We start from the raw sequence: 17,633 nt of genomic DNA on the forward strand, positions 1-17,633 counted from the left end.
GACCCCAGCCCCATGCCATAGCTGGAGAGAGAACTGGAAGGGCCTGAGGAGTTGTGACAGGCTCGTAGTCACATAAGTCACATAAGGGGAAGGGGCAGGGCTGGGACCTAGTTCAGTGGGCCTCGCGTGACTCCCTCTAGCTGGTGGTACCTTAGACTCTTCTTTTTTTTTAAAAATAGTTTTGGGTTTTTTAATCCTCACCAAGGGATATGCTTAGAGAAGGAAGAGAGAGGGAGGGAGGGAGGGAAGAGAGGAGGGGAGGGGAGAGGAGGGGGAGAGAGAGAGAGAGAGAGAGACATTAATGTGAGACAGCAACATCGATCAATTGCCTTTGTAGCTCAGGTGTGTGCTCTGACCAAGAATTGAACCAGCAACCTTTTGGTGCACAGGACGACACTCAACCAACTGAGCCACTCCCACTGGGTCTTAGACTCTTTTTTTGAGTTTCCATTCACTAAGGGACTGAGTACTTCCCCTCCACCCTTACACGTACTTGGGGGTGCTGGTTGGTATTCTTTGAGGATGTTAAGAGGAAGAGGCTTGGAACAGAGGAGGAAGGGTAGGAGAAGGGACAGTGGGCATCCAGCTCCCTTGAGACTCCATTTTCCTTTCTGAGGCCTCACTATTTATAAATGCCAGGGAAATTGTAAACAGCCGGAGGAGCTTGAGTTGGCACTGGCCTGAGTTATACAGCAGCAAAGAAGGATTCCCTGTGAATCAGGGAAAGAAACTTTACTCCAGAATTTTCCATAGTCTTTTTTATTACGGACTAGTGTGAACTTGGAAAGCAGGCAGCTCCCTGGAGGGGAGGCTGCAGGGTTTGCCTCTCATGGCATTTCCTTCCTCCCTGCTTCCTTGATTCAGTTCTCTTGGGTCTAGTGCCTTGTCCTGCGAGGTACCAAGAACCCCTGAGGAGGACAAAGCTCTCTATCCTCAAGATACTTCCCATCTAGAGTGGTCGACACAGTCATGGGATACTGATAGTCTGTAAGAGGGGTGACTATGTCTGGGTGACCCAGGCCTTAGAAATGAGTAATAGTTCCCCAGGAGATAAAGAGATTGAGGGAAAAGACATTTTAAGAAACAGGAAGAGCTTGTGCAAAGGCACTGAGGTTTTCTGAGCAATCCACTTAGCTACAATGGAGGATGGGGGGAGGGTAGAGTGATGGGAGTTGAGCTAAATAAAGATGGAACTTGATTGTAAGCTAAGGGTTTGGACTTCATTTTAAAGACAGAAAGGATTTTGGCTAAAACTCTCAATCTGGTGGCTAATGTAGGAGATGCATTGGAAGGGGCTAGATTGGGGGCAGGAGACCCCAAGCAGGGTGTCACATGGTCAAGTGAAAGAGAGTCCAGGTCTGAACCAGAGCAGTGGCCCCAGGATGGATCAGAGCGGCAGATTCTGAAAGCCCACCTGAAGATCTCCAAACTTGCCATACATTTCATCTAAAAGCAGACAACAGGCTTATACCTACTGGATAAAGCTGCTAAGTTATTCTGAGTTTTGCTGTGTTGTTTTTTCTTCTTTTTAAAGCAATTATGTATTGTTAAAGATTCAAACATAGAGAAGAGTATAGAGTGATTTTCATCTCTCCAACCCCCTCTTTTCCCCCAGAGGTAGCTCCTGTTAACAGCTGTGTGTGCACTCGTGCCAAACTATTACAAGCAAGAGCAGTTGATCGGCTGCCTTCACAACTTCTTGGCCCTCCAGTGTCAGTAGGTCACTTCCCCCTGCTCCATCTGTGTGGGTAGTTTGGATCTTTCAGGAGAAATTGCCAAGTCATAGAGATGATTTATGCATGGTCTGTAGTCCTTAGCTGAGGCTTTGGTCTTTGATTTTCTTCAAGAAACTTTACACTCTCCAAGGGTGTAAATATTCTTATTCGAGACTGTAGGCCCGAGAGAAGTTAAAAGCACTGACTTGGGAGTGGAGCCACACTGTTCGTTCTTCTGAGTGACCTTGGGCAAGTCCTGGCTCTCTGTAAAATGGGGGGTGGAGCATTGATCTGCATCATAATCATATAAAGCTACCTTTTAGAATATCAATCGCTGGGACATTAATTACTTTGTTGATTCCTCACAACCATTCCTCTGAGGTCGATATTATTATCCCCCTTGGAGAGGCTAAATAACATGCCTTGGGTTGTGAGACTGTTGGGTGATGGTACCAGGACTCCAGAGGTCTGATGATAGAGTCAGAGATCTTAATCACTGCAGACATTCTCCAGAAGGTTCCATCTCGTTCTTTCATGAGTACTGATGGGGGAGTTTTGTTGTGGCTGTGACAATGAGTCAGTGTGCATGGCATGGGATGCTCAGTCCTGTAGCAGAGAGGCCTGGAGGAGTCTCCCAGGGCTGTTTGTAAACACTTTTCTGTACTATCAAGAGGACTCCAGTGGGAGCTCACTTTTTCCTATATTTCAGACAACACAAGACTTGCCCAAGGTCACCTGTTGAGTTGGGAACCCAGCAAGGATCAGTCCCCTGTCCCTTTACCATTTGAGCCCATGTTCTGGAAAGGTTTCTGGGAAAGCCAGGAAAAGTGGAAGCCCCCCACCCCTGCCCCATGGTTATTCCCTGAGAAAATGCCTGCAGAAGCAGGAAAAAGCAGGTCCCAGGAGTTACGCATTTTTGGGGGGAGGGAAAGAAAGAGACCAGTGTTTAGGCAGCTGGGGGATGTTAAGTAAAAATATCTCCTCTCTTTCAACTGAGTGAGCGTGTGTCATATTTCAGCCTGATGTGGTTTGTGAGTTTGGAGACCACAGACAGGCTGGGTTCCTGCTGCTCTCCGGCTTCCCCTCTCTTCCTCATTCTGCCATTTGCCTGGGACCACAGCAGCAACTTAAGGGCAGAGCAGAGGAAAGCGGTGAGCGTGGTCCTGGTTTTGCCACTGACAAAGCGTGGGTGACTTGTGCTAATATGTGCCTTTCTCTGGGCCCCAGTGTTCACTCTGCACTAGTGGGGGTGGACAGGGTAATGTCAGGCTTTCTGGGTTCTGATGGCCTTGAGTCAGAGGGCTTTATGCTCAGTGCAGGAACATGGGACCTGCACCTCTGGGAGCACAAAGTGAGCCCACAGCAGTTGTCTGTGTTTAAGTTACTTGTGCCAGTGCCAGCTGGAGAGTCGGCCACTATTCATGAATTTGGTCTTTGTGGACTGAATTGGTTGCCCCATTTTGCAGATAAGGAAGTTGAGGTCTGATTCATTTATGTGTCCTATTCCCTGTTCTACAAGCAATAAGAATCATGGCCATCATATGTATGTAGCATGCTTACTGTGTGCGCTCACCTTTTGTCTATACTGTCTTGTTTAATGTTTTAACAGCCCTATGAAAGAGGTGATAATGACTCAGTTTTACAGATGAGGAAACTGAGGCGTGGCCTAGAGAGATGAAAAGACTAACTTTTTCTTCTTTGAACCTCATAGGAGCCCTGAGGTTGTCATTATGGGCCCCATTTTACAGGTGAGGAAATTGAGGCCTGGAGATATGAGTTCTCTTGCCCAGGCCACATGGCCAGTTAGGTTCCTCTCCAGGCCCTCCATCCAACTCCTTCCTGCTGCCTTGCTTTTTCTGCCTCAGAAGGAGCCTCTGTGCCTCTTGCTTTCAATACTTGGACTAAGGGATAACAGTTTTCTTCCTGGGCTGTAAAGCATCCCTGAAATTTTCTATTCCCAAAGGGACTCCAGAAACGGTTTGAGCCATGGTGTCTCTCAGGGAACTCTGATGAAGGCACCACACCAGTGGGAATGGATTTGTTGATACTGCTGTTGAGCAAACAGCCTTATATCTTTCCAGCCTCAACAAGGATATCATGTGGGACCAGTTTATTTGCCAAGCAAAGAAAATTTTTATGATATATGTAAGCTTTCAGGGTGGAGCCTGGCCCTTCATTTCCTTTCTATAGCGACTATGGCTGGGGTGGGCCCTTGGTAGGTACTGGGTAAATACTAGTTAATTTTTTGGGGAGTAGCAAAGTGCTATGGGTGGAATACACATGGACTATGGGGCGCTTTTTTCTCCCCTCCTCCAAGAACCTTTTTTTCTTTTTCTAATTATAGCAAATGTTGATGATAGGAAATTTGGAAAATAAAAAAGTATGAAAGATAAGAACTGTCTATAATTCTGCCAACCAGAGATAATCACTGCTAACATTTGAGCGCGTTTCCTTCCTGATATTTTCAGTACTTTTTTTTTTTTTACCCTCACATAATTGTGGTCATACCACATTTATAATTTTCTATTCTGACTTTTTGTTTCAACAGTATAACATAAATATTTTCTCATGTTTTTCAGGACTCTAAGTTTAATTTTTATTGTTATTGTTGTTAATCCTCACCGAGGATATTTTTCCATTGATTTTTAGAGAGAGTGGAAGAGAGGGGGAGAGACAGATAGAGAGAAACACCCATGTGAGAGAGACACATTGATTGGTTGCCTTCCGCATATGCCTGACCAGGGCCGGGGATTGAGCCTGCAACCAAGATACGTGACCTTGACTGGAATCGAACCTGGGACTCTTCAGTCAGCAACCTGACGCTCTATCCACTGAGCCAAACTGGCTAGGGCTCTAAGTTTAATTTTTAAAGGATTTTTAAAAGTATACTATACATAAGTAGATAAATGCATGTCTATTGCTATTTTAAATCTTTTGTTCCAATAGTCCGAGAATTAAAGAAGTGAAATTATGCATTTTATTTGTAAAAAAAAATCAGGTTTTACCTTTTTATTATGAAAATATGTGCTGATCTGATTTAATCACTCTATAATTATATTTAAGGAGTGAATATACTATGGTTCACTTAACTGACCCTCTATCATTAGGCATTTAGCCTGTTTATAAACAGTGCTGCAATGAACATACTAATGCTTACATTATTCTTTTTTTTTTTTTTTTTTCCTTAGGAAGGTACCCAAGAATTGGAGTTTCTGGGTAAAAAATGACGTATTTTACAGGTTTTGCTACATTTTGCCAAATTGCTGCCCAGAAAGGTTGCAGCCTTTGTGGGAGCCTTGGAAGCTGGTTATCAAAATTCTAGCTCAGGGACCATTTACGGAAATACTATATCATACTTCATTCATTCATTTAGTAAATACGTTTGCACAGTTCAGCATCAGTAAAATATAACGGTTAAGATCCAAGCTGAAGAGGTAGAGAGACGCTGGTTCTCATTCTAGTTTCTGCTTAGCACTTGCCATAAGACCTTGAGCTTAAGCCAGGTCACTGCTCTACCTCTATACTTAGAACGGAAGGGCTTGACTTTGTGTCCCCTTGACTTTGTTGTGACTGTGGTGACCCTCAGCTGAAGACCAATCTCCTGACTCCCTTCTCTCCTCAACACAGTTTCCAGACTCCAACTTTTAGAGTTTGGACCTTGGAAATCGCCTGACCCCAACCCCTTACTTCATGACTGGGAACAAGTGAGTTTCCTGAAGCACACAGCAAAAACCTAACCAGTTTCCCTCCACTTTTCACAGGAAGAGTCTTAAATCCCTGTTCAGGGCTCAGACAAGACCACAGATATCTCTCTCTCTCTCTCTTAAGATAGTGATCTTCTTTAAAAAAAAAAAAAAAAAAAACCAAACGTATTTTTATTGATTTCAGAGAGGAAGGGAGAGGAATAGAGAGATAGAAACATCAATGATGAGAGAGAATCATTGATCGGCTGCCTCCTGCTCACTGGGGACCAAGCCCTTCAGTCCGCAGACCGACACTCTATCCACTGAGCAAAACCAGCTACGGCCCCCAGATCTCTTAATGTCTTATCTTTGAGGCTCTTCCTATCCATTGTATGTGCCTCCCTCTTCTCTTCCCAACACTGAGTCAAACTATTTGGTCCACAGCTATGAGTTTCTAGAATCTGAACAGCCCTTGAAATATTTTGCTGCCTAATATCGCAGCAAAGTTGGGCCAGCTCTTCTCTAAGAGAGTGTGACTCAATAGGAAGCCATCTGAGGGGGGAGAATTATAGCTGTAGGACCTGGCATTTGGCTTAAACATTTCCACCTGAAGTTTTTATATTTAAGACTATAAACACCAATTTCAACCTATAGATTGCAAACTATAGCCCTGGGGAGCCCCTAGATTGTTTTTGCATGCCTCTGAGCTGAGTGGTTTTTACATTTTCAAAAGGTTGTTAAAAACACACACACAAAATAAAAACCCAAACCAGGAAGAATATACAAAAGAGAAGGCATGGGGCCTGCAAAGCCTAAAATATTTACTGCCTGACCCTTTACAGTAAAAGTTTGCTAACCCCTGATCTAGAGTAATCACAGCTTTATGTTTTTCTCTAGTGAGCAAGAGGCCTGGCCTCATCTCTTGAAATTTAGTGAGACCAAGATGTAGGGCAGGCAGCCTGACTTGGTAGGAACTTTTGCCCAGACCTTAGCGGTGTGACTGTCAGCACATAATTTCACTTCTCTGAGCTTTGTCCGTCCTTCACAACATGGGGACAATGATATCTGCCTGGCAGAGTTATTGTGAGGATGAGAGATGATGTATGTCAGAGTTTAGCACTTGGCAAGTGATCAGAAAATGTTAACTGTTCTCATTGGGTGGCCCTTGAACCCTTCTGGCTTTATTGGTCAGATACCATGCTTCTCCCACCAAATCTGAAGGTTCTCCCAGAGAGCTGGGAGCAGTCTTTTAGGAGGAAAACACATCTGCTCCAGTCGCCCCTAACCCACACCCCAGGGCAGAATGCTCCTCTGCAGTCACCTTCTAGACAGATGGGGTTCCTGGTAGCTTGCATACTTTCACTAATGGGGAGCTCTCTACCTGAAGACCAGCCTTTGCACTGGTGGGCAGCTCTGACTGTTAGAAAGTGCCTCCTCTTCCTGTGCTCTAAGATGTAATTCAGCAAACAGGCACCTAGCAAGCCTGGGCTGGGATCTGAATGCCGGAAGGAACCGCCTCTCTTTATGGCTCCGTCTGGAGTGTGTGGGCGATGGACTAGAGTCAGCGGTTTGTGGACCTTGTTTTTAAGTTGCTGCAGCTTTAAGTCTAAAATGGAAAACATACCAACTTGTAGTTAGCTGGGGCTAATTCTAATTCTAAACCCAGCCAGTTTTAAAACTCTGGGGCTCCCTGCACCCACATCCTAGAAAAGAGTGCAATGCTCTTTCAGCCTATAGATGGCAGCACCTGCACTCTTAGCCAGCTCTAGGTGAAGGTGTGCGTGAGTGTGTTTACACATGTGTGCACACGTGATTCACTAGCTTCTTCCTTTAGTGAATCTTGTGCTGTTGTGGCCCCAGCCCTAGGCTAGGTGTTGGGATACAAGGGAGCAGATCTTAGTCTAATGGGGGAGGCTGACTTGGAAACAGACCATAATACAGTGTGACTGGGAAGACAAGAGGCCTGTGGGATCTCAGATGAGCTCAACCTAAGGGGAAGGGGAGTCCAAGAAGATTTCCGGGAAGAAAGCTGGGCTTGATCAAAGTGGAAGAAGAAAAGAACAGGGATGAAAGAGTTCCAAAACGGGAAGCAGTCTGTGCGAAGATTAGACGAGGACTTAAGGAACAGAGTGCAGCTGTCTGGCTGGAGCTTGGAGGGGTGTGTGTATGTGTGGGTGTGTGTAGGGGTGGTGGGGAGACAGGAACTGGTGAGAGTTGAGACTCCAGCGGCTATGAGGGTGCAGGGGGAAGATCATAAATGATGTGGAAAAGTGTGTTAAGGATCTTGGACTTTATCTGGGGGCCATAGGGAGCCATGGTGGAATCTGAGCCAAGGACTGCACTTTGGGAATGAGCGAGGAAGTGGAAGGACCAGTTAGGAAGCATTGCAGTCATCCACGTGAGAGGTGATGGTACTTGGACCAAGATGTTGGCAGTGGGGGGGATGGGGGAGAAGAGGATGCAAGGACTCAGTGGTGTTGGAGGCAAGAGTGACAGAGAAGGGGAGGTTGAGAAGAGTGGTGCCCTGGTGTCTGGCCTGGTGTGGGTGGTGGGTGGTGGTGCTGCTGAGATGGGGAGCACCGGGGGAGGAGCCGGATGCACTTGAGAACAAATGTAGCACCGCCAGTGAAGATGAAGGTGTGATTTGGAGGTTTGTAGAAAAGAGGGGAGCTGGATTTGAAAGTCTCATTCTCTCACAGAGTTAACAGAAGGTGAAAGGTCATTAGTCATTGGCAGGAACAACAAAACCCAGGTCTGCTTTGATCTGTCCTCCATGGAAGGCCCACAGAGGTAGCATTTAACACCAGCCTCCTTCCAGATCCCCTGCTATGCACCCGTGCCACTCACAATGCAGAAACCCACCAGGAATGTCTGGGCCATTTAATGTCAGCTGAGAACAGGGCCCCTTTGTGTCTGAATCCCAGGAGCCTGTAGGGCCTTGCTCCGTTTGGGAACCTGGACTCTCTCTTTGGCTTGGAGAAGCTGGTTTGGGCAGAGAGTTTCTCCCGTGTAGGCAGGAGCCAGCTTACTTAGCTGTCCCTGGATGCAGATGACTGGGACTGTGGGGAGTGAGGTTGTCCCTGAAAGGTGTGTGTGTGTTTTTGGGGGTAGAAGGAGGGACTGAAAGGCTGGGCTGCACAGCCCTAGGACCCACATAGTCTGGTCCTTCATTCAGTCACCTAGCATATAGCCAGTGGTCTGCAGTTTGCCAGGCCATGTACCAGGGCCGAAGCTTCAGAGGCAAAGCAGTCTGATGGAGCTCACAGTCTGATGGCAGAGAAAGACCTGTCACCAGGTACTGATAACACAGTCGTGTAAGAATAGAATGATACTTAGCCACACAGGTGGGATTATGGCATGTAAGCAACTTGGGTCCCTGAATACACAAGTACAGGATGAGAAAGATACACGTCTAGAAAAAGACTTAGGATTAATTAATAAATAGAGTAAATATATACACTGTTCAAAACCCTTGACATATTTTATCTCATTTAATCCTTATAATGACTCTGTGTGTGTGTGTGTGTGTGTGTGTGTGTTGGGGCGGGTGGGGGGGGTTCTAACATAATCCATTTTTTACAGAGAAGGAAACTGAGACTCAGAGAGGTGCAGTAACTTGGTCAAGCTACATAGTTAGTTAACTGAAGGACCATTGTGTCTACCTCCAGAATCCTCAACCACTGCTCTGAAGTTTATTGTAAGGGTTATAAGCTGAATTCATTCATGCAATGGGATTACCTTAAATGCTAATGGGACTTTAGGCTGGATTAATAGAGGCATGATATCTGGAATGATAGAGGTGAGAGTTCTGCTTGCTTGCTGTGGATAGAACTCATTAGAATGTCTAATTCTGGGTCTTTTATTATTATTACTAGAGGCCCGGGGCACAAAAATTTGTGCACTCGGGGGGGGGGGGGTCCCCCAGCCCGGCCTGTGCCCTCTCGCAGTCTGGGACCCCTCGGGAGATAACGAACTGCTGGCTTAGGCCTGCTTCCGGGTGGCAGAGGGCAGGCCCAATCCCTAGGTGCAGCCCCTGGTCAGGCTCAGAGCAGGGCCGATTGGGGAGTTGGGGCGCCGCCCTGTCATGCACAGAGCAGGTTGGATCGGGAGGTTGCGATGCCACCCTCAGTCACGCTCAGGGTAGGGCCGATTGGGGGGTTGGGGCACCGGCCCCTGTCACACTCAAGGCAGGGTCGATGGGGAGGTTGCGGCGCCACCCCCTGTCACGCACAGAGCAGGGCCCATCAGGGGGTTGGGGCGCTGCCCCCTGTCACGCACAGAGCAGGGCCCATCAGGGGTGTTGGGGCTCCGTACCCTGTCATGCACAGAGCAGGGCCGATCAGGGGGTTGAGGAGCTCCCCGCTGTCACTCACAGAGTAGGGCCGATAGGGGAGTTGGGGCACCGCCCCCTGTCACACACAGAGCAGGGCGGATAAGGGGGTTGGGGCGCTGCACCCTGTCACACACAGGGCAGGGCCAATGGGGAGGTTATGGCTCTACCCTGTCACACACAGAGCAAGGCCCGTGGAGGGGGATTGGGGCACCACCCTCTATCACCCACAGAGCAGGGCCGATCAGGGGGTTGGGGCGCCGCCACTGTCACACTCAGAGCAGGGCCGATGGAGAGGTTATGGCTCTACCCTGTCACAGAGCAGGGCCGATCAGGGGGTTGGTGCGCTGCACCCTGTCAAACACAGAGCCGCAGGGCAATCAGGGGATTGGGGAGCTCCCCCCTATCAGGCACAGAGCAGGGCAGATAGGGAGGTTGTGGCCCCCGCCCCCTGTCACACACAGAGCCGCAGGGCGATCAGGGGGTTTGGGCGCTGCCCCCTGTCACGCTGATCCCGGTGCCGGGAGCCTCACTGCTCCGCTGATCCCGGTGCTGGGAGGCATATTACCCTTTTACTATATAGGATAGAGGCCTGGTGCACAGGTGGGAGCCGGCTGGTTTGCCCTGAAGGGTGTCCTGGATTAGGGTGGGGGTCCCCACTGCGGTGCCTGGCCAGTCTGGGTGAGGGGCTGAGGGCTGTTTTCCGGCAGCGAGTGACTGAAGCTTCCAACCGCTCCTTTTCTTTTTTTTTTTTTTATTCTGGGCCAGCTTTAGCTCTGAGGCCTCACCGCTGAAAACATCGATACAATGTTGCTAAAGCCCAACTGAATGAAAGCTGGTTTCTGGGGTTTTGTTTATCTTCTTATTTGCAACATAGTACATAGTTGCTTAGAGTTGTAGCTCAGATGCCGGCAAGTGAGGCGGGGAACGTTGGAGTCCTCCTTCACTGCAGCAAGCAAGCCTCATGTTCGCTTCCAGCTGCCTGGCTGCCGGCCGCCATCTTGGCTGACAGTTAATTTGCATATACTCACTGATTAGCCAATGAAAAGGGTAGCGGTCGTACGCCAATTACCATGTTTCTCTTTTATTAGTGTAGATTATTTCAGGAGAGACAGGATTCATTTGGAGTAGATCAGGGAAAGGGTAAGGGAACAGGACACCCTGGTCTCAGGAAAAGCTGGAGGAAAGGGACTGTACAACTTGTAGAAGACTGAAGGCTCAGGACCACTGTTTTCAAGTCTCCAAAGAGCCTTTGGGAAACAGGATGACAGACCTGTCCTGGGTGACCACAGAGAGAGATTTTAGCACATCCTAATGACAATTTTTTTAACCAGCCAAACTCTCCAATAGTAGGTCTTGAAGCCTTGGCAGGAAGTGAGTGCCCCACAGTTGGAGGTGTGCAAATAGGGGCTGTGTGACCCTGGTAGTGGGGCTGGAGAGAAGTGGACGCTTTTGATTTGACCAGATGACCTTGAGCCCTTGACACTGAGAGTCTTGGTTCTTTATTTACAGGTGGTGCTGATACCTGCTCGTGCAGCTTCTGCCGTGGTCCCAGCACCTGCCCCTGGAACACCCCCTTTCACCTTCTGAGCCCTGCAAGGTAGGTAGAGCAGTGCGAACCCCGAGTCCTCCTAAACTCGGGAAGTCTGAAGAGGACAGTGGAAGCAGCGCCAGTTGCCATAGTGGATTCAAAGGTAGTTTCTGAGGCGTTTCTAGTTAAACTCAGAGTACATTTCTGCCTGTTACCTCATTTGCTTCTCACCTGCCCATGACAGGGAGGCCGGGCAAGGGTGATCCTGTGAGAAAGAGGCAAGGACTGACTAGCCTGGGTGCCAGGGTGCCTGGGCCTCCACCTGGCTGTGCTGCTTGCTGGCTGTGTTACTGTAGGACAGTTGCTTTCCCTATCAAGGCCTCTGTTGGCTCTTTTGTAAGAGGGTGGATTTCCCTGAGGAAAAAGGAGATGCACAGATTCTCCACAGGAGGTGGGAGAATCTGGGGTGTGGCTGCCAAGTCTCTGCTTGTTGACTGGAGGAGGAGAACCTGAGGAGTGTGAGTCATGGGGAAGGATGAGTCAGCGCCACCTGGGGACGGCTGGCAGGGCTGGCAGGGTGGGGCCACCTGACTATCAGATTCCCAGGTGACCCGCTGAAGTAGGCTCAGATCCAAGGGGTGGGGTGCCGAGTCCTGGGCTTTTTCTGCCTCTTCTCCAGAAGCAGGAGACCCTGGTTACTTCCCAGCTTGGGCCTTGGTTTCTCTGCCTACAAAAATGGGTGTGTGGATCTCCCTTGCACCCACCTTGCAAGTTGTCGTGAAGACTGCACAAGCTCATAGATGCAGAAGGGCTTTGTGAGCTGTGAAACGGGAAGGATCGCTGCTAGGGAACTAACCCAGCGTCTAACGCTGGAAAGGAAGTGAATTTCTAACAGCAAGGATATGGAGAGCCTGGAAAACACCCTCCAGCTCATGACATCATCCTTGGTTCCAAAAAGAGAAGGGGCTGAATGCCTACAGGCTTACTCATTCTTGGCCCAGCTGGCTTCAGGGGGTGACAGTGACCACAGACAGAGCTGTTCCTCTTTCCCAAAGCTGAGATGAACGGGCCTTCTGATGGTCTTCAGAATGCTTTGTCCTCAAAGCCAGGATTCCTAGAAGGCCCGCCAGGCCCAGAGAGGGGACTTGTCCCGCTTCAGCCGAAGCCTGTTGTTCTGCTGAGCAAGGAGCAGCCCTGATGCTGCCCAGAGTGGAGGGATGGGGGCCAGTCTTGGTTCTGAAGCTCCAGCTTTTGGGACTTAGCCCTGACCACTCCAGCTCCTAAAGCCGAATTGCCTTTAACTACTCTGTCACCAAAGGGTATTACTCTCTGTTCATGCTGTTGGTGACAATGACACAGACCTGTCTTCTGCTTTCCCCATTTGTGCAGACCCTGCAGGGCCAGACTGGCTCAGGCCCAGATGAGTACCTGTTAACTAAGCTTGGCTGGCTCAGCCCCTACACTGTGCCCACCTCATGCCCACTTCTGCTGAACTTGAGTTCAACCAAGGAGGCCCCAGTGAGCTCCTGCTTGTCCAAATCCCGTGGTATTTCCTCGGATCTCCATGTACCACCTCCTTGGAGCAGTTGAGAACATTCAAGAAATTCTCTCCCCTCTTTGCTTCTGGGAGACTGCACCATCCATTTATCTCCATTTCCCTGACCGTCTCTGGACCCTGCTTTTCTGCCTCTAATGTTCACCAGGATTCTGACCATCATCTTGTCTTGAGTTACATTGTATGTTCACTCATTCATTCACTTACTCATTCATGGGTTCATTCATTTGACAGATATTGAGGCCTTGAACTGGGTGTTGGAGAGCAAGGTTTTCCCATCCCTCTTGGTCTTGTAGTCCTGGGTCTTACAGTAAGTCATTACACACATAACAAATTGATTTCTTCAGCCATAAAGGAGACAACCAGGGTTATGAGCGCATATGGGATTGGGTGGGTGTGATGGAATTCTATCTGGACAGATGAGGGAGGCTTCCCTGAAAAGCCCAGACCTAAAGAGGGAATGGAAGGTGCTGTGTGAGCAGGGAAGGGAGCACCCAGGCATCGGGAACAGTATGCCGAGGCTCTGAGACGGGAGGTCCCGTGTGGAGTTGTTGGGGATCTGAAGGAAGGGAGCATGGTGGGACAAGGGCCTAGAGACCAGATAGCACCTTAGTCATGCAAGCCCTTGGGGGCCTTGGTTAGAGTTTGGATTTTATCCTAAGCTGCTGGGAACTACTGGAAATTTTAAAGTAGGGGAGAGATTTGCCCAAATTTCATTATTAGAACCCTGGAAAGAGAGACCCTCCCACGCTGATAAATCCCAAAGGTGTAATGTTTGGCCCTTCCACACTGTGGCGTCCTGACGCTGTGCCTCAGATGAGGCTTGGTCTTGGGCAGTCTTGGCAAATGTGCTCTCCCCAGCATTCTCTGGGCTCCTTGCATTTTTTTCATTGCTGAGCTTCTGAGTGGAGAGGGGCGATGAATCAGACCTGCCCTGCCCTCGGAGATCCAGAATTGTGGTCGCTGAGCCTGGAGTCTTGTGATAAGTCTCAGAGGAGCCAGGGAGACCTTTTCCTCTTGAGTCAAGCACTGGCTAAGGGCGAGTCGGGCTTTCAGGCAGAGTCACACGTGCAAAGGTTTGGCCACTTGGAGCCACTGTGCTTGGGGACTAGTGAGCAGTGCTGCAGCAGCAGGAGTGTGGGGAGTGGCAGGAGATAACGGGGAGGGCAGGGCTAGGAGAGGCATTGAATGCCAGGTCTCGATCCTCTGGGTGCCAGGAAGCCATGGACACATTTTCAGCTGGGAGTGGCTTGATTGACAGGATTTGAGCAGGGAGGGAGGATCAGAGGGGTTAACGCTGTAAGCTGGTTGGAAAGAATGAGTATCACTAGGTGAAACCTTCTTTGTCACTCCCACTCACCTACACACAAACACAGTAAAACACTCAATCCCTTTCTGTCCCCAGCCCTTGTTGGGTTGTGTCCCCATTGGCTAAATCATGGGAGCTGCCCCGTGTTGTTTTACTGAGCACTGGGGTTTGGTTATATACTGGGCTCCAGAAGCAAACAGGGTGAACCTGAAGCATCACTCTGGCCTGACTTGCTCTGTGCCCCTTGATATGTCTCTTAACCCCTCTCAGCCTCAGTTTCCTCATCTGTGAAAAGGGGCGTGATTACAGGGTCATTGAGGATTAAGTGATGGGGAATTCAAGTTCTAAGCATATGCCTGATGCATAGGGATGGCTGTTTAGCTTTATTTCCCTGTTGATTGCTAACGGCCCAGACCATGTCGTAATCTGCCCTTTGGGGAGTCTTCTCTGCAGCCATAAATCTGTAATCTGAATTGAGAACAAGGTGTTCCCTGCAGCCCTGAAGGAGGCCTCTAATGGGACTCTGAAGGGTTTGGAAATGCCTTTACATTTCCCCCACTGGGGTCTGGCCCGGCTGGGCTCAGAGGGCTGTATGAGATCTTATTTGTCTCTTTAGCTGTAGCTCTCAGCACAAGGCTGGCATGTCGTGGTTCTCATCAACACTAAACAAAACAGTTTTAAATTTAAAAAGTCATAGACTTTGGGCATCATCTTGCCGGCACCTTCATCTCATGGCTGGGCCCAGAGAAGGACAGTGATTCATCCAAGGTCAGCCAGCCCTTTTGTGGCAGGGATTGGACCTGTTCATTTCTCCTGGCTCAGATCTGTATTGCAATTCTACTTTTTTAAATGCTGATAATTAAAATTGCAAGTCAGCTGGGGAAGGGGTAACAATGGAGTGGGCATTTTGGGTTTAAGGGCTCCCCCTAGACCAGTGGTTCTCAACCTTCCTAATGCCGCGACCCTTTAATACAGTTCCTCATGTTGTGGTGGCCCCCAATTTCATTGTTACAAATTGAACATAATTAAAGCATAGTGATTAATCACAAAAACAATACGTAATTACATATGTGTTTTCCGATGGTCTTAGGTGACCCCTGTGAAAGGGTTGTTCGACCCCCAAAGGGTTCAGGAACCACAGGTTGAGAACCGCTGCCCTAGACCATTCCAGAGAGCATCCTGACTACAAAGGCCTTAAGGATATCATCCAACCTCCTTAGTTTACATTTTGGGAAACTGAGGCCCAGAGAGAGGTAGTGGTGTGCTCTGGGTCCCCAGATAGTGGGACGCAGAGAAGCAGTCACAAGGTCCACTTTCAGTAATAAGCAGTAGGTGGGTGGCTCTTGCCCCAGCCCACTGCCTCATGCTGAAATGTAAAAGTGGAGTGTGAACAATGGTTTCCTGAGGAAGTCTTGGTTTTTAATTGTGTCAAGGAGAAGGACGTTTCCGGAGCTGTGTGTGCCCCTGTGATGTCTGTGGAGTTGGGCCTGGCAAAGCTATTTCAGACTAAAGCCACAGGCTCCTATTTATAGGCCGATGTGATTAGGTTGATGTGGTCAGGAGAGGCCTGCCTGCCTTCAGCCCAGCCCAGCTATGGACGGGGAAGAGGCCCTTGGGGGCAGTTCTGACCCATGGGTGAGTAGTGAGGGATCTGGGGTGGTCCCTGAAGCCTGCTCGGAGGTGGGGCTCCAGGGAGGCCTCAGGGGAAGTCCCAGCCCTGACTCCCAGTTCAGCTGCCTGCAGCAGGCCCTCTGCAGAGATGAAACCAGTTCCCTTCCTGTTCTCTCCCTGTTTAAAAATCCTCCCTGTCTGAGATCAGTTCAGGACTCCTAGTAGTCAGGCCTTCCTCACCCACACGCCCAGGTCTCCACCCTTCAGTGTTTGTATTTCCAGTGTGAGCCACATCTCTGAGCACTGGACTTGCCTGTTCCCAGTTTCCCAATTCCCAGTTTCCCAAAAACAAACCTTCGCTCATTCTTTGAGGCTCTGCTCAAATGCTCCTCCTTTGTGGCTTGTCAGGCTTGTATCACCTGAGTGATTACCTGAGTTCACATGTGCCAGGAAGTCCTGAGGCAGGACCCGACTCAGAGGAAGAAAAGGAGCAAGGCATTTGTGGTTGAGCACCTTCTGTGGTCATTCACTTGACGTGTTTAATGAAATGCAATCTGCATGCCACTCTGCGCAGCACATGTGTTTCAAAGGTGTGTAGGCATGAAAGTAAGACTTCAAGGTCAGATAGTCCTAATTCATACTTTGCCCTGCACTTCCTAATAGTCATCCTTGGTCTGAACCTTTAGAGCAGTGGTTCTCAACCTTCCTCATGCCGCGACCCTTTAATACAGTTCCTCATGTTGTGGTGACCCCCAACCATAAAATTATTTTCGTTGCTACTTCATAACTGTAATTTTGCTACTGTTGTGAATCCTAATGTAAATATCTGATATGCAGGATGTATTTTCATTGTTACAAATTGAACATAATTAAAGCATAGTGATTAATCACAAAAACAATGTGTAATTATATATGTGTTTTCCGATGGTCTTAGGCGACCCCTGTGAAAGGGTCGTTCGACCCCCAAAGGGGTCTCGACCCACAGGTTGACAACCGCTGCTTTAGAGCTTCAGTTTTCCCATCTGTAAAATGGGAATGATGCTATCTATGGGTTTTGGGGAAGCATTGTCAACAAGACAAAGCTTATAAGTACTTATGTTCCCTGGTCCATAATGAGCTTCTGTGTGCAATATAGGTATCATTTGCAGGTGGGGAAACTAAGGCTTAGTACAGGGAAGCACTGTCTTTAAGGCCTCACACAAGTCAGTGCCAAGAGGAGAGACCAGGTCTCGGTCCTAGCCTCCAGCTCCACCCTGTGTTCTCCTCTCCTCCCTCTCTTAGCCCCTTGGGCCTATTTTGTTCCCCAGATCAGGGAAAGCTTTGTTTGGGGATTGTTTTTCCTAAGAAGTTTCCTCTGTGGTGCCTCTGGATGACTCAGAGCCCTGAGTCACCGGAGGAGGCTAAGGGCCAGGATGGAGTGGGGGAGAGAAGAGGAGGGGAAGGAGAGGAAGGACAAAGAAGGGGGTCCCAGTTCCAGCCCTGGCTCTCCCATTGCTTGGCCTTAGTTTCTGCAAGTGTGAAGGAGATGTTGGGCTTTGGTAAGTGGTTTCCAGTCCAGGCTGAGCCTCAGAATCCCAGATTTCCTGGCCCCCACCCTGACCTACCCTCAGAGGCTGGGCGTGGGGCCTGGGAATCTAGGTTTTCTGGAACTCCCCGTGTGATTCTGCTGCACACCTGATCTGCAGAGGTGTTTGGGCACCCAGCTGCTCAAGGCCACCCCCGCCTGGGCCTCAGAGTGGTTGCCAGCCTCTGCTGACCGTCTCCACTAACTCACAGAGCCACACCTCGCTGGAGGCTTTGTCAGAGTGGTGCATGGGAAGTACATGGGCTGTTTTCCTTTTTAAAACAGCTTTATTGAAGTGTAATTTACATGAATTGGTGAAGTAAACTTATGTATAA

The 17,633-nt window shown here is 49.0% G+C and overlaps 1 protein-coding gene across 1 annotated transcript in view; it reads left to right on the plus strand.

Annotated features, from left to right (window-relative positions):
- Positions 1 to 17,633, plus strand: part of GSN (gelsolin) — a 51,270-nt gene that overhangs the window by 973 nt on the left and 32,664 nt on the right. Inside the window, exon 2 of the mRNA XM_006091112.3 lies at positions 11,241 to 11,328. The gene's annotated coding sequence lies outside the window, so the exon portion shown is untranslated. The remainder of the gene's footprint in view (positions 1 to 11,240; positions 11,329 to 17,633) is intronic.

Source organism: Myotis lucifugus, unplaced genomic scaffold (assembly GCF_000147115.1).
Source record: "Myotis lucifugus unplaced genomic scaffold, Myoluc2.0 scaffold_87, whole genome shotgun sequence".
Classification (NCBI taxonomy): Eukaryota; Metazoa; Chordata; class Mammalia; order Chiroptera; family Vespertilionidae; genus Myotis; species Myotis lucifugus.